Source organism: Nicotiana attenuata, unplaced genomic scaffold (assembly GCF_001879085.1).
Source record: "Nicotiana attenuata strain UT unplaced genomic scaffold, NIATTr2, whole genome shotgun sequence".
In the NCBI taxonomy this organism is placed as follows: Eukaryota; Viridiplantae; Streptophyta; class Magnoliopsida; order Solanales; family Solanaceae; genus Nicotiana; species Nicotiana attenuata.
The window spans coordinates 191,724-206,736 of record NW_017672158.1 but is presented as its reverse complement, the minus strand read 5'-3'; the positions used below and the strand labels follow the sequence as shown (position 1 = coordinate 206,736).

The 15,013-nt window shown below is 41.2% G+C and overlaps 1 pseudogene; it reads right to left on the bottom strand.

Annotated features, from left to right (window-relative positions):
* LOC109212102 overlaps nt 1–15,013 on the bottom strand; it is a 54,100-nt pseudogene that overhangs the window by 7,050 nt on the left and 32,037 nt on the right.

Here is a 15,013-nt window from a genome sequence, read left to right as displayed (position 1 = left end):
CTTGGCACCTCCTCGCTGCACCGTGTCTCTAAGGACACACAAATGAGGATCATCAAACTGCCGATCACGGATATGCTCCAATAATGAAGAACGAGCGACCGTGCAAGCCAACACACGACTGGGCTTAGAAATTTCCAGCCTCACAAATCGATTGGCCAAAGCCTGAACATCCAAAGCAAGCGGCCTCTGACTGACCGGAATAAAAGCAAGACTGCCCATACTGGCTGACTTCCTACTCAAAGCATCGGCCACCACATTGGCCTTCCCCGGATGATATAAAATGGTGACATCATAATCCTTCAACAATTCCAACCATCTCCTCTGCCTCAAATTCAACTCCTTTTGCTTGAACAAGTACTGAAGACTCTTGTGATCAGTAAACACCTCACACGCCACGCCATACAAATAATGCCTCCAAATCTTCAAGGCGTGAACTATGGCTGCCAACTATAAATCATGCACTGGATAATTCTTCTCATGAATCTTCAATTGCCTCGAAGCATAGGCAATGACCTTGCCATCCTCCATCAACACTGCACCAAGCCCAATACGGGAAGCATCACATAAACTGTATAAGGCCCTGATCCTGTGGGCAAAACCAACACCGGTGTCGTAGTCAGAGCTGTCTTGAGCTTCTGAAAGCTCGCCTCACACTCATCCGACCATCTGAACTGGGCACCCGTCTGGGTCAATCTGGTCATCGGGGCTGCAATAGATGAAAATTCCCTCCACGAACCGTCTGTAGTAGCCTGCCAACCCCAAGAAACTCCGAATCTTTGTAGCTGATGCTGGTCTAGGCTAGTTCTTGACTGCCTCTATCTTCTTTGGGTCCACCTGAATACCCTCAGCTGATTACAACATGACCCAGAAATGCAACTAAAATCAGCCAGAACTCACATTTGGAGAACTTGGCATATAACTGGCTATCCACTCAGAGTCTGAAGAACCACTCTAAGGTGCTGCTCGTGCTCCTCCTGGCTGCGGGAGTATATCAATATATCATTAATGAACACTATCACAAATGAATCCAAATAAGGCCTGAACACTCGGTTCATCAGGTCCATGAAAGTTGCCGGGGCATTTGTTAACCCAAATGACATAACCAAGAACTCATAATGCCCATACCAAGTGCGAAAGGCTGTCTTAGGGACATCGGATGCCCTAATCCTCAACTGATGGTAACCAGATCGCAAGTCAATCTTGGAAAATACTCTGGCACCCTGAAGCTGGTCGAACAAATCATCAATCCTCGATAGTGGATACTTATTCTTGATCGTTACCTTGTTCAATTGCCGGTAATCAATACACATTCTCATTGACCCATCCTTCTTCTTAACAAATAATACCGGCGCACCCCAAGGTGAGACACTGGGTCTAATGAAACCCTTCTCAAGCAAATCCTGCAACTGTTCTTTTAACTCTTCAACTCCGGCGGGGCCATACGATATGGAAGAATAGAAATGGGCTGAGTGCCCGGAGCTAGATCGATGCAGAAATCAATATCCCTGTCGGGTGGCATACCCGGTAGCTCTGAAGGAAAAACATCAGGGAAATCACGAACAACGGGCACAGAATCGATAGAGGGAACCTCAGCACTGGAATCCCGAACATAAGCTAAATAAGCCAAACACCCCTTCTCGACCATACGCCGAGCCTTCACATACGATATGACACTGCGGGTAGAATGACCTGGAGTCCCTCTCCACTCTAAGCGAGGCATACCCGGTAAAGCTAAGGTCACAGTCTTGGCATGGCAGTCCAAGATAGCGTGATAGGGTGATAACCAGTCCATCCCCAATATGATATCAAAGTCGACCATATCTAAAATCAACAGATCTACACGAGTCTCCAAACCCCCAATCACCACAACACAAGAGCGATGGACTCGATCGACCACGATGGAATCACCCACCGGCGTAGACACATAAACAGGAATACCCAACGCATCACTAGGCATGATCAAATACGGGGCAAAATAGGATGACACATACGAATACGTAGACCCCGGATCAAACAACACTGAAGCATCACTATCACAAACCAGAACCGTACCTGTGATAACCGCATCTGAAGCCTCTGCCTCGGGCCTAGCCTGAAGAGCATAACATCGGGGCTGGGCCCCACCACTCTGATCTACCTCTCTGGGACGGCCTGCTGCTGGCTGGCCTCCACCTCTGGCAGTTTGAGCTCCACCTCTATGACCTCTACCTCTACCTCTAGTACCTCTACCCCCGCCTCTAGCTGGTTGGGCGGCTTGTGGAACATCTGGTGCCTGAATCATAGGACGGGGGCCCTGCTGCTGAGAACTGCTCGAAGCTCGAGGGCAATACCTAGCAATGTGCCTCGTGTCGCCACAAGTAAAACAAGCCCTCTGCTGCTGAGTCTGCTGGCCCTGTCGACCTGAATGACCACCACGGAAACTCTAGAGCGACGGCGCACTAATAGGAGCTGGCGGTGCACTGAATGGCTGCTGATCAGAATAATGCCCATGGAAACCACGATCACCTGGGGCACCCTGAGAAACCTGGAGGGCTGACTGGAAAGACCTAGAAGGTTGACCCCTATCATAAGAATCTCTGCCTCCAGATGAGGCACCACTGAATCGGCCTGACTGACGGGGTCTCTTGTCTGCTCTATGACCACCCCCCTGTGGCAATACCATCTCGATCCTCCGGGCCACATTGGCCGCCTCCTGAAAAGTGATGTCACTCCCCGCCTCTCTAGCCATCTGGAGACGAATAGGCTGAATAAGTCCATCAATAAACCGTCTCACTCTCTCCCTCTCAGTGGGGAGTATGACAATAGCATGGCGAGCCAACTCAATAAACCTGGTCTCGTACTGGGTGACCGACATGGATCCCTGATGGAGACGCTCGAACTGCCTCCGATAGGCCTCACGCTGCGTGATAGGGAGAAACTTCTCCAGAAACAACACTGAAAACTGATCCCATGTCAAGGCTGGAGACCCTGCTGGTCTAGCTAAACAGAAATCCCTCCACCAAGTCTTGACGGATCCAGATAGGCGAAATGCAGCAAAGTCCACTCCATTGGACTCAACAATACCCATGTTCTGAAGAACCTCGTGGCAGCTGTCCAAATAATCCTGAGGATCCTCGGTAGATGCACCGCTGAAAGTAGTAGTGAAGAGTTTGGTGAACCTATCCAACCTCCATAAAGCATCGGCTGACATAGCTGCCCCATCACCGGCCTAGGCTACCACACCCGGCTGAGCTGCTCCAACTGGATGAACTGCTGGAGTCTGAATCGGGGGAACTCCCTGCTCCGAAGTACGAGTAGCAGGAGTCTGGGCCCCTCCTCCAGCCTGAGAGACGGCTGGTGCTACAGGAAGCAAACCTGCTCGGGTGACGCTCTCCATGAGGCCCACCAATCGGACTAGAGCATCCTGAAGAACTAGGGTAGCAATAAACCCCTCTGGGACCTGAGCTGGGCCCACCGGAACTGCTGGGGCTGGGGCCGGAACCTCCTCGTCAATGTCAACCTGAGGCTCCGCCACTGGTGCTGCTGCTCGGGGCTGAGCTCCGCCCCTACCTCGGCCTCTAGCACGGCCTCGGCCTCGCCCTCTGCCCCTAGCGGGAGCTGTCTGGGGCTCGGACTGCTGATCGGAAGATGAAGAAGCACGTGTTCTCGCCATCTGCGAAAGAATAGAGTAGAAATTAATTTAGCATTGAGAAACCAAACCGCACGACAAGAAAGAACAAATGTGAAACTTTTCCTAACTCGGTAGCCTCTGGGGATAAATACAGACGTCTCCGTACCGATCCCTCAGACTCTACTAAGTTTGTCTGTGAGTTGTGAGACCTATGTAACCTACTGCTCTGATACCAACTTGTCACGACCCGGATTTCCCACCCTCGGGAGTCGTGATGGCGCCTACTCGTAGAAGCTAGGCAAGCCAAATTTTTAATTACTTTCCGTTTACAACATAATCCCTTTTAACAATTAATGGCAACAATATGAAAACAATGAAATTAAATAGTAGCGGAAGTCTTAATTATAGAAACTGTATCAACATGCGGAATAATCAATATAATCCTCTACCCAAGACTGGTGTCACAATACTCACGAACTGCTAAGAAATACTAAACCCAAACGTCTGAAAGAAAACATAAGCTGTTTGTCTCGATACAATGAGGCAACAGGCTAAAAAGACAGAATAAGGGAGACGCCGGGCTTGCAGACGCATGCAAGGATACCTCGGGACTCACCGGACTGAAGGCCTACTCCCGTACTAATGTTGCTGGTGCTGGTGCTCGAAACCTGGACCTGTGCAAATAGCATAGAGTGTAGCATCAGCACAACCGATCCCATGTGCTGGTAAGTGTCTGGCCTAACCCCGGAGAGGTAGTGACGAGGCTACGACCTGACTCCAGACAAACCTGTGCAGACATATATATACAAGTACCACCGAAAAGTAGCAAGAAAATGACAATTTAAGCAGGGGAAGGGAACATGCTTTAGGGGTGACCGATAGAAACAAAATATCAGGAATAACGGTACGTACATCTACAGTTTAACTCCTAACAATAATGAAAAGATAAGGCAACTTTCATATTCAACTGATCTTGTTGCAGGCGTGCAACCCGATCCCATTTCTCAATATCTCGTGGTAGGCGTATCACCCGCTCCCATTTCAATTTCACTCGTGGTAGGCGCACCACCCGCTCCCATTTCGGTATCACTCGTGGTAAGCGTACCACCCGCTCCCATTTCAATATATCATTTGCGGTAGGCATACCACTCGCTCCCATTTCAATATCATTTGTGGTAGGCGTTCCACTCGCTCCCATTTCAATATATCATTTGTGGTAGGCGTACCACTCGCTCCCATTTCAATATTATTTGTGGTAGGCGTACCACCCGCTCCCTTTACTTTCAACATAATACACAATACAATCCCGGCAAGGGAACAATCAAATTAATACTCTTCCCGACAAGGGAACAATCACAACAAGTCAAACATCCCGGCAAGGGAGAGTCAGCTATAACCAATCCTATTCAACTTTTTCCTGGCACAACTAATACCAATATTTAATCACAACGTTCATAGGATCAAACAAGGGTACACAATTATCAAATTAAGACTCACGGTCATGCTTGACACCGACGCATAGATACTCGTCACCATGCCCATACGTCATACTCAACACAAACAAGTAGCAATTATGACTCAACTCCTAATCCCTGAAGCTAAGGTTAAACCAAACACTTACCTCGATGCTTTGAACTCATCTCAAGCCTCAACTATAGCTTTACCCCAAAATTCCACCTCCAATCCGCTCGAATCTAGTCACAAATTACTTAATTGCATTAATAAACACTAAATGAATCAATTTGAATGCATAAAAATGAATTTCCCAAAGTTTTTCCCAAAAATTCCAAAATTGCCCCCGGGCCCATGTGGTCAAAACCCGAGGTTCGAACCAAAACCCGGTTACCCATTCCCCCACGAACTCAAATATGCAATTTATTTTAAAATCGGACCTCAAATTGAGGTCCAAATCCCCAATTTATAGAATACCTAGGTTCTACCCAAACCGCCCAATTTCTCCCATGAAAATCATTTATTTTAAGTTGAAAACATGTTAAATGATGTTAATGAGTGAAAGAATTAAGTAGAAATCGACTTACAAATGATTTGGGATGAAACTTGTTCTTGAAAAATTGCCTAAGGAGTTGTATTTTGAAAGTGGGGTGAAAAATGATTTAAAATTCGACTAAGTATGGAAAAATGCAGGTTGCAGATATGGGAATTGCGAACTGGGGTTCGCAATTGCGAACTGGGGTTCGCAATTGCGAACCCCGACCAGATGTGGGAATTGCGAACACTTGTTCGCATTTGCGAACTATGAGGAGAATTGGGGACTTCGCACTTGCGAACGATAAGGTCGCATTTGCGAAACCCCAGCCTTCCCATTTGCGAGGCTCAACTTCGCATTTGCGATTGGCTTCAGGCCTGACAATTCTCGCATTTGCGAGCAGACCTTCGCAATTGCGAGCTCGCATTTGCGAGCCAGGCTTCGCAATTGCGAAGCCTGCAGGTCAGTTATAGCAGCAAAATTCCCAAGCTTGAAAATGCACTCCGACACCTATCCAAAACTCACCCGAGCCCTCGGGGCTCCAAACCAAATATACACACAACCTCAAAAATATACTACGGACTTACTCGTGCGATCAAATCACCAAAATAACATCAAAAACAACGGATCAAGCCTCAAAACTCATGATTTCTTCCAAATTTTCATAAAACATCAATTTTCCATTTTATGTCCGAAACACGTCAAACGGCGTCCGATTTCAACCAAACCTTACAGAAAGTGTTTAAACCACATATAAGACTTGTACCGGGTGCCGTAACCAAAATACGGGCCTGATACCATAGTCTTTTAATCAAATTTTATTTTCATTTTCCTTAATCATTTCCAGAAAACAATTTCACACAAAAATTCATTTCTCGGGCTTGGGACCTCGGAATTCGATTGCGGGTGTACGCCCAGTCCCATATTTTCCTACGGACCCTCCGTGACCGTCAAATCACGGGTCCGGGTCCGTTTGCCCAAAATGTTGACCGAAGTCAAATCTATCCAATTTAATATCAAAATTTAGCATTTTTCTCATAGAATTCATATTTAAGCTTTCCGGCTACGCACCCGGACTGCGCACGCAAATCGAGGTAACTAAAAATGAGGTTTCAAGGCCTTGGCAGCACGGAATAAATAGGAAAACAGGTGATGGCCCTTTGGGTCGTCACATGAGGAGAATTGGGGACTTCGCATTTGCGAACCATAAGGTCGCATTTGGCATTTGCGAGGCTCGACTTCGCATTTGCGATTTGCTTCAGGCCTGGCAATTCTCGCATTTGCGAGCAGACCTTCGCAATTGCGAGCTCGCATTTGCGAGCCAGGCTTCGCAGGTCAGTTATAGCAGCAAAATTCCCAAGGTTGAAAATGCACTCCGACACCTATCCAAAACTCACCCGAGCCCTCGGGGCTCCAAACTAAATATACACACAACCTCAAAAACATCCTACGGACTTACTCGTGCGATCAAATCGCCAAAATAACATCAAAAACAACGGATCAAGCCTCAAAACTCATGATTTCTTCCAAATTTTCATAAAACATCAATTTTCCATTTTAAGTCGGAAACACGTCAAACGACGTCCGATTTCAACCAAACCTTACAAAAAATGCTTAAACCACATATAAGACTTGTACCGGGCGCCGGAACCAAAATACGGGCCCGATACCATAGTCTTTTAAAGAAATTTCATTTTCATTTTCCTTAATCATTTCCAGAAAACAATTTTACACAAAAATTTATTTCTCGGGCTTGGGACCTCGGAATTCGATTCTGGGCGTACGCCCAAGTCCCATATTTTCTCAAGAATTCATATTTAAGATTTCCGGCTATGCGCCCGGACTGCGCATGCAAATTGAGGCGACTAAAAATGAGGTTTTCAAGGCCTCGGAAGCACAGAATAAATAGGAAAACAGGTGATGACCCTTTGGGTCGTCACAGCCCTGTGCAACACAAGTTTCTTTTTTATCTTCCCGGACAGCCTGTAGTGTACCAGCCATAATTTTTTGTACACAAATCGAAATGCTAAATGGTTTACCTTTATGAAAACTAGACACAAAGGGTTACAACTTTCATTTTTAGATCATCTCCAAATTCCTTGTAGATTGTGAGATATGAGCCTCCGAAGTAAGACCTGTGCAGCAGAGATTTCCTTCTTCGCAAACGCGGGTGTCCCGCCGCGAACGCGAAGAACAGATTCCCTGAAGCCATATCCTTCTCCGCGAACGCCAGAGGATCCTCGCGAACGTGAAGAACAACACCAGACGCCAGCAACAGCTATTGCAAAATAGCCCGAAATGATCTGAAACCACCCCGAAACACTCCTGAGGCCCCCGGGGCCTCGTCCAATCACACAAACCAGTCCCATAACATAACACGGGCCTGTTCGAGGCCTCAAATCACATCAAACAACATCGGATTGATGAATCGCACCCCAATTCAAGTTTAATGAACTTTAGAACTTCAAACTTCTACATTCGTTGTCGAAACCTATCAAATCACGTCCGATTGATCTCAAATTTTGCAAACAAGTCACATTCGACATTACAGACCTACTCCAACTTCCGGAATTAGATTCCGACCCCGATATCAAAAAGCCCACTTCCGATCAACTCCTCAAAAACCTTCAAATTTCTATCTGTAGCCAAATGACTCCTAAATGACCCACGGACCTCCGAATTCACTTCCGATCGTGCTCCCAACACCAGAATCATCATACGGAGCTATTCCCAGACTCGGAATCCCAAACGGGCATTGATAACACTGAAATGCACTTCAACCCAAACTTATGAAATTCTTCTAAAAATGCTAACTTCCACAATATGTGCCAAAACATTCCCCTTCCAAAATCCGATCCGGACATACGCCCAAGTCCGAAATCATCATACGAACCTTCTGGAACCTTTGAATCCCGATTCCGAGGTCGTTTACTAAAAATCCAATCTTAGTCAATTCTTTCAAGTTAAAGCTTCCGAAATGAGAATTCTCTTTCCAAATCAACTCCGAACTTCCCGAAATTCAATTCCGACCGTGCGTACAAGTCATAATACCTGAAGTGAAGCTGCTCATGGCCTCAAACTGCTAAGCGATGCGCTAGAGAGCAAAACGACCGGTCGGGTCGTTACAAAGAGTATACACCAAAATATGATTTACTTTATCATTTGCCCACTACGACGAAGTGCTACTAGTATTACCTTCATTACCTTACGGCATTGAAATATTAGTGACTTCTTACTATAGTGTTCACTGTTCAAACATCGCTCCCACTTGATAAAGGCATTTATGTCTATTAACGTTCTCCCACTACTTAAATGCAATGGAACGTCAATTCCGACTTGTGGGTTTTGATGTTCTTGAACATCCAGTTATTTCTTTGCCCAGTTCCTGTAAAAAATAGTTTACTTCTAGGAACATGGTTTATTAAACAGTCCTTATCTAGAAAAATACATTTGTTTTAACAATTTTCTTATTTTCTTTAGGACAATAAAATAAAACTCTATCTGTTTTCTTGGATATTCAATAAACATGCACCTATCCATTCTTAGTTCCAACTTACATATCCGCTTTCCCTTTCAGCAAATATGCGGGATAATCCTATATCTGAACATGCCACAGACTGAGCTTACATTCAGTACTTACTTCTATAGATGTCCTAGGTACTAACTTAGAAGGAACTAAATTCAGAATGTAATTTGCAGTTTCCAGGAAATATTCAAAAAGCAAATAAGGCAAATCTGAATAACACGTCATTAATCTATCCATTTCCAAAAGAGACTTATTTCATCTTTATACTACACCACTATATTCTGGATTTTACGGTGTAGTCAATTGCGATGTAATCCCTTATTCTGATAAGTAACAAAAGAACTCTTTAGAGAGGTGCTCGCCACTACAATCAATTTGCAGTAACTTAATATATTTCCTTGGTGCTTCTCCATTTCAAGTCTTAAAAACCTTGAATTACTTAATTCATTAAGACTTACAGTGCATCAAACAAATATATTAATATTTTGAGTAATCATTTTTGAACGTCACAAAAATACTCAAAATTATCTCTTACCAGTATGTTCATTTAACACATCAGAAGGGATTTATTCTAGTTTATCACTAGCTTTATTTCCTTTTGAAGGGAAACAACCTTTAGTCAAGTTTGCTTCTAAACAGGATCTACGAGTTGGTAGTGCTTATACTTTCAATGAACCTTAAGGTCCATCCTTGACTAACTTGAAATCCTATCCTGATTAATATGACTTAGACAAAAGTGCACAAATAAGTTTTACACAATTTCGAAGAACATATTCTCTTATGAGGCAGAATAATATTGTTCTGTTTTCAAGAGAGATATTAATATACAATAACAAGGTCATGAATTCATGCACCACAAGAGATAAAATGTTTATCAAGCTCAATAACTCAAGAGTTATTCGAAATCTCTTATTTTGCCCAGAAACCGGAATTAAATTCCTTCTAACAAAAAGTACATTTATTGCATCCTTTATATTAACGCCTTATCACTAAAAGAAAATTTTAACAAGTAATACGACATATTGCATAAAGTCATTATGGAGTTGAGATAAAAATATTAAATAGATCATAATAAGTCAAAACACAGAATAATAAAATTCAGACTGCATTCAATTTTTATATACATACATGCATCTCGAATAATAAATTTCGATGGAAAAAGAATCATTCATGCAAAGTATAATATATAATGCAAGAATTACGCAATCCAAAAATAAATAGAACCAACTCAGATGGAGAGTATACTATTATTTTCAGTCAATTGTATATAACCTTTTAATACGAAAATTTTAAACACACTACACATATATGTCATGCATCTTGAATAGCAATTTCGATAGGAAAAGAATTACTCATGCAACATACATATGTAATGCCAGATTATTCACTCTAATAATTAAAACAGACCCAACTCAGATGGAGAGTATACTATTAATTTAAGTCAAGTGAACTTCATAATTAATAGCTCTAGTTCCATTGATCCAACATGTATACTCAGATGGAGAGTAAGTACACGATATCAAGTACTAGTATTTCACCTAGTGAGCTTACAATAAATTAGTCCGATATGGAGGAAGACCTAAAGTCAACGCGTAAATTTATTACTCACTTGAAATTAATAGTGGAAGACCATAGAAATATATTTCTATCACCACTTAATCATGATTATATTTTAGTTACAAAACTGATTCAACCCTTTAAACTCAGATAGAGAGTTAATACAGCTTATCAATAACTAGTAACTATATCCAGTGAGTTCATAATAAATTTATTTGATATGGAGGAAGACCTAATGTCAACGCGTAAATTTTTATCTCACTATAAATAAAAAATGGATACCATAGGGGTTAATTCCTATCACCACTTCATCACAACCACGAACTTTTCTCTGAGGATTAAGTTCCATAATTAAAAGAAAATTCTCAATACCCCATTTAAACAGTCTTAAAACGCTAAAATTAACGTTTTTCACTGTATAGCGGTGAGTATGATTCACTAGGCTATTTCTGATAAATCTACCAAATTTTAGATCAATCGGAGATCGTGAAAATCACAATCTCCAAAAATTGCGACAAAATTTGGAAAATTTACCATTTTAAGTTTTTTTTTTTTAAAGAATTTATTATATGACCTGCATTCTTATCATATACCAATTTATGTCAAATCAACATATGTTATCATGTTCGAGATTAGACAGAAATAAAATGATAGAAAGAATTACTTTTTGTTTGTAGATCACATTTTAATCCGCCAAATCTCCAAAAAAACTCATCTAACGATCCCGAATCATCAAAATACGATGTGATTCACTGCATAGCAGTGAGTTCTTCTTAACTGATCATTTTCGATGATCTACCGAATTTCAGGTCATTCGAAGATCGTCAAATTCACGATCGCCAAAAACAAGACCAAATTCGAATAAATTATTTTAGGCATATTTAGGATTAAATTCATGTGATTTTCATTCTTGTTATATGTCATATCAAGTTAAATCATCATGCTTCGAATTTAATACAAATATAGCCGATATATAAAGAATAATTTTTTTATATTTATAACAAATTCAATTAATAAACTGCTTGAAAACCCATCTAAACGACCTCAAAATGCCGAAAAACAACATGATTCACTGCAAAGCAGTAAGTTTTTCTCACTAGATCGTTTTCGATGAACCTACCAAGTTTCAGGTCAACCGGAGTTTGTCAAATTCATGACCACCAACCTGTAACCAAACTCGGAGAATAACCATTTTAAGCATTTTCATGAATTAAAATAAATATGATATTGATTTCCATTCTCCTTATAATTATACTATGAGCTCAAGGCATATATTATGTTCTTCCTATTTCTAGGATACATAATATCTCCTTTTGCAATAAATTATCCTTTTATTAAATACACAAGAACCTAAAATAATATATTTTCTCCGTTCGACGAAAAACTTAATATCTCTTCTCATGGGTGGAGTTAGTCTCAGTAGTACCCAAAGATAAAACTCTTTTTCTAGTTAAGAACTTCCACCACTAATATAGATTTATCAAGAATAATTTTCACATGGTACATTAAGCAAATTTTAATGACTCAAATAAATAGACCATTTTGTGGATCCTACTTATTAATTATAATGCTCAATCCATGAATAGACACAATTTCACAGGTACAAGTTTATTAAGAATTTTTCATGAGTTCAAATAAACAAACCACTTTAGTGGTAACTATTTATTACTCACAAAATTTTTAATTTACGAGTGAAGATACATGTAGCTCATAAAATTATTTTATGGCAGATTATGGAGCACAGCTTAAAAGCCATGCCAATAATTTAAAACTCATACAAAATACCGTCATATTTCACTTAATTACAACCTCCAGTCAGCGAACAAAATTTTCATCAAAAATCCAAGACTAGTAATCACGTAGGGCATGGAAACATAAACTAAAATTTGAGAAATTTTTTATGCACAAATATGCCAAACGCTCCAATCATTAGTCATCCAAGATATCAAACAGAGGATTTCACTTTCTTCCAAAATAATTGTATCATCATACAATATCAATTATACCTTGTAAGACCTAGTCAATAAAATCATACACCTCTACTATTGAATTTAATACAGCAACACGTCTAATTACTAATAGCCAATGTGTAAACCTATTATATCACTAGTATTTAATCATAAAGACTATGGGGAGTCACCCTCACCACCATGGAATTAAAAACGAATTAAAATTATTAAGAAATAATTTCCAGAAAATAGAAAAACGTCCAAAACACAGTCCAAATGACCTCCAAACGCCAAAAACACCATGATCCACTGCTAAAGCAGTGAGTTTTTCTCACAACGTCGTTTCCGATGGACCCACCAAATTTTAGCTCAATCGGAGTCTGTCAAGTTCGTTGACCTCCGAAAATACCGGCAATTCAGTCAAAATCAGGTTTTGCGTTTTTCTACGTTTACCAAAAAAATCAAGATCATCCCAATCAAATATAAATAAAAAACAGATATCTCATGATTACAAGTACAATCCAAAAATTTTGCACAGTTAATTCACAAAATAGCAGTGCAGATTTTTCAGAAAACAACATATACATGTAATTCAAAAACGCATATAAACATGATATTGTGATGACCAAATGGTCATCTTCTGTATTAGAACTCGAATCTGTGTTTCGAGACCTTAAAAACCTCATTTTATCTCTCCTCAATTTGCGTGCGCAGTCCGGGCGTGTATCCTAAAAGCCCTTATGTGAAAAAATTAAGAAATGATAATTTTTGGCCTAAAAAGTTAAATTTTGTTGACTTCAGTCAACGTTTTGGGTAAACGGACCCGGACCGGTGTTCCGACGATCCCGGAGGGTCTATAGTAAAATATAGGACCTGGGCGTATGCCCGGAATCGAATTCCGAGGTCCCTAGCCCGAGAAATAAATTTTTGAAGAAAATTGATAAGACTGAAAATGTAACAAATTTAAAAGATTTGATCTTGCTGGTATCGGGCATCTATTTTGGTTTCGGAGCCCGGTACAGGTCCGTTATGATATTTAAACCTTACCTCTGAAATTTGGTGAAAAATGGAATTGATTAGACATGATTCGGACCTTTGGTTGAGAAAATAGAAGTTTTGAAACTATCTTGAAAATTTCATGCAATTGGTGCTAGATTCATAGTTCTAGGTGTTATTTTGGCGATTTGATCACATGAGCAAGTTCGTATGATATTTTAAGACTTGTGTGCATGTTTGGTTTGGAGCCTCGAGGGCTCGGGTGAGTTTTGGATAGGCTACGGAGTGATTTTGGAACTTAGAAATTTGCTGGTGTAACTGGTGTCTATAGCAGGCCTCTGATCTCGCAATTGCGTGATCAGGCTTCGCAAATGCTACCCAAGCAAGCATGGCAATTGCGAGGAATTTATCGCAATTGCGAAGAAAGCTTGGGCTACCAGAGTTCGCAAATGCGAACAAATCTTCGCAATTGCGAAGGGAGTCTGGAAAGGGGTATGATCGCAAATGCGATCTTCTACTCGCATTTGCGAGGAACAGTGTTCGCAAATGCGACACTTTCTTCGCATTTGCGAAGGCAGCAGCACTGTAAAGGGCTTCGCATTTGCGATGGCTCCTTCGCATTTGCGAAGCTCAGGTCGCAATTGCGACATCTGCAGCTGAGTAAAAGGGTCTTAGACGGGATTTTTCATTCATTCTCCCATTTTTCAAAATCTAAACTTCAAGAGGTGATTTTCCTAGGGCAAGTTCATCCCCAAATCATAGGTAAATGATTCTTAACTCATTTATTTTAATCTATTTCATCCTTTTACAAAATTTCATCCTAGAACCTAGGGTTTTTCATGGTGGAATTGGATGTTTTGGGTAGAACTTAGGAATTTCAAAATTTGGGGATTTAGACCTCAAATTGAGGTCGGATTCCAAAACCAATTGTATATCCGGGCTCGGGGTGAATGGGTAATCGGGTTTTGGTCCGAATTTCGGGTTTTGACTTTTTGGGGTAAATGGTTGGGAATCTATAATTATGCATTGGAATTGATTTCTTTAGCGTTAATTGATGTTATTAAGTTAATTATGGCTAGATACGAGTGGATTGGAGGTGGAATCGAGAGGTAAAGTGGTAATTGAGCTTTGAAATGCCCATTGGCTTGAGGTAAGTATTTGGTCTAACCTTGACTCGAGGGATTAGGGATCCCCGACTTAATTGCTATGTGAAATTCCATTTGTGTGGCGTATAGGTGTGCTGACGAGTACCTATGCGCCACCAAATTATCTAATTAGCCTGTTCCCTTCCCCGTTTCCTAATATATTGCTTTCATGTCTTAACTGCTACCTGCTTATTGATGCTTCCATGTCTAATTGCTTCTTGTTAAATGTTGTTTTCTCTATTG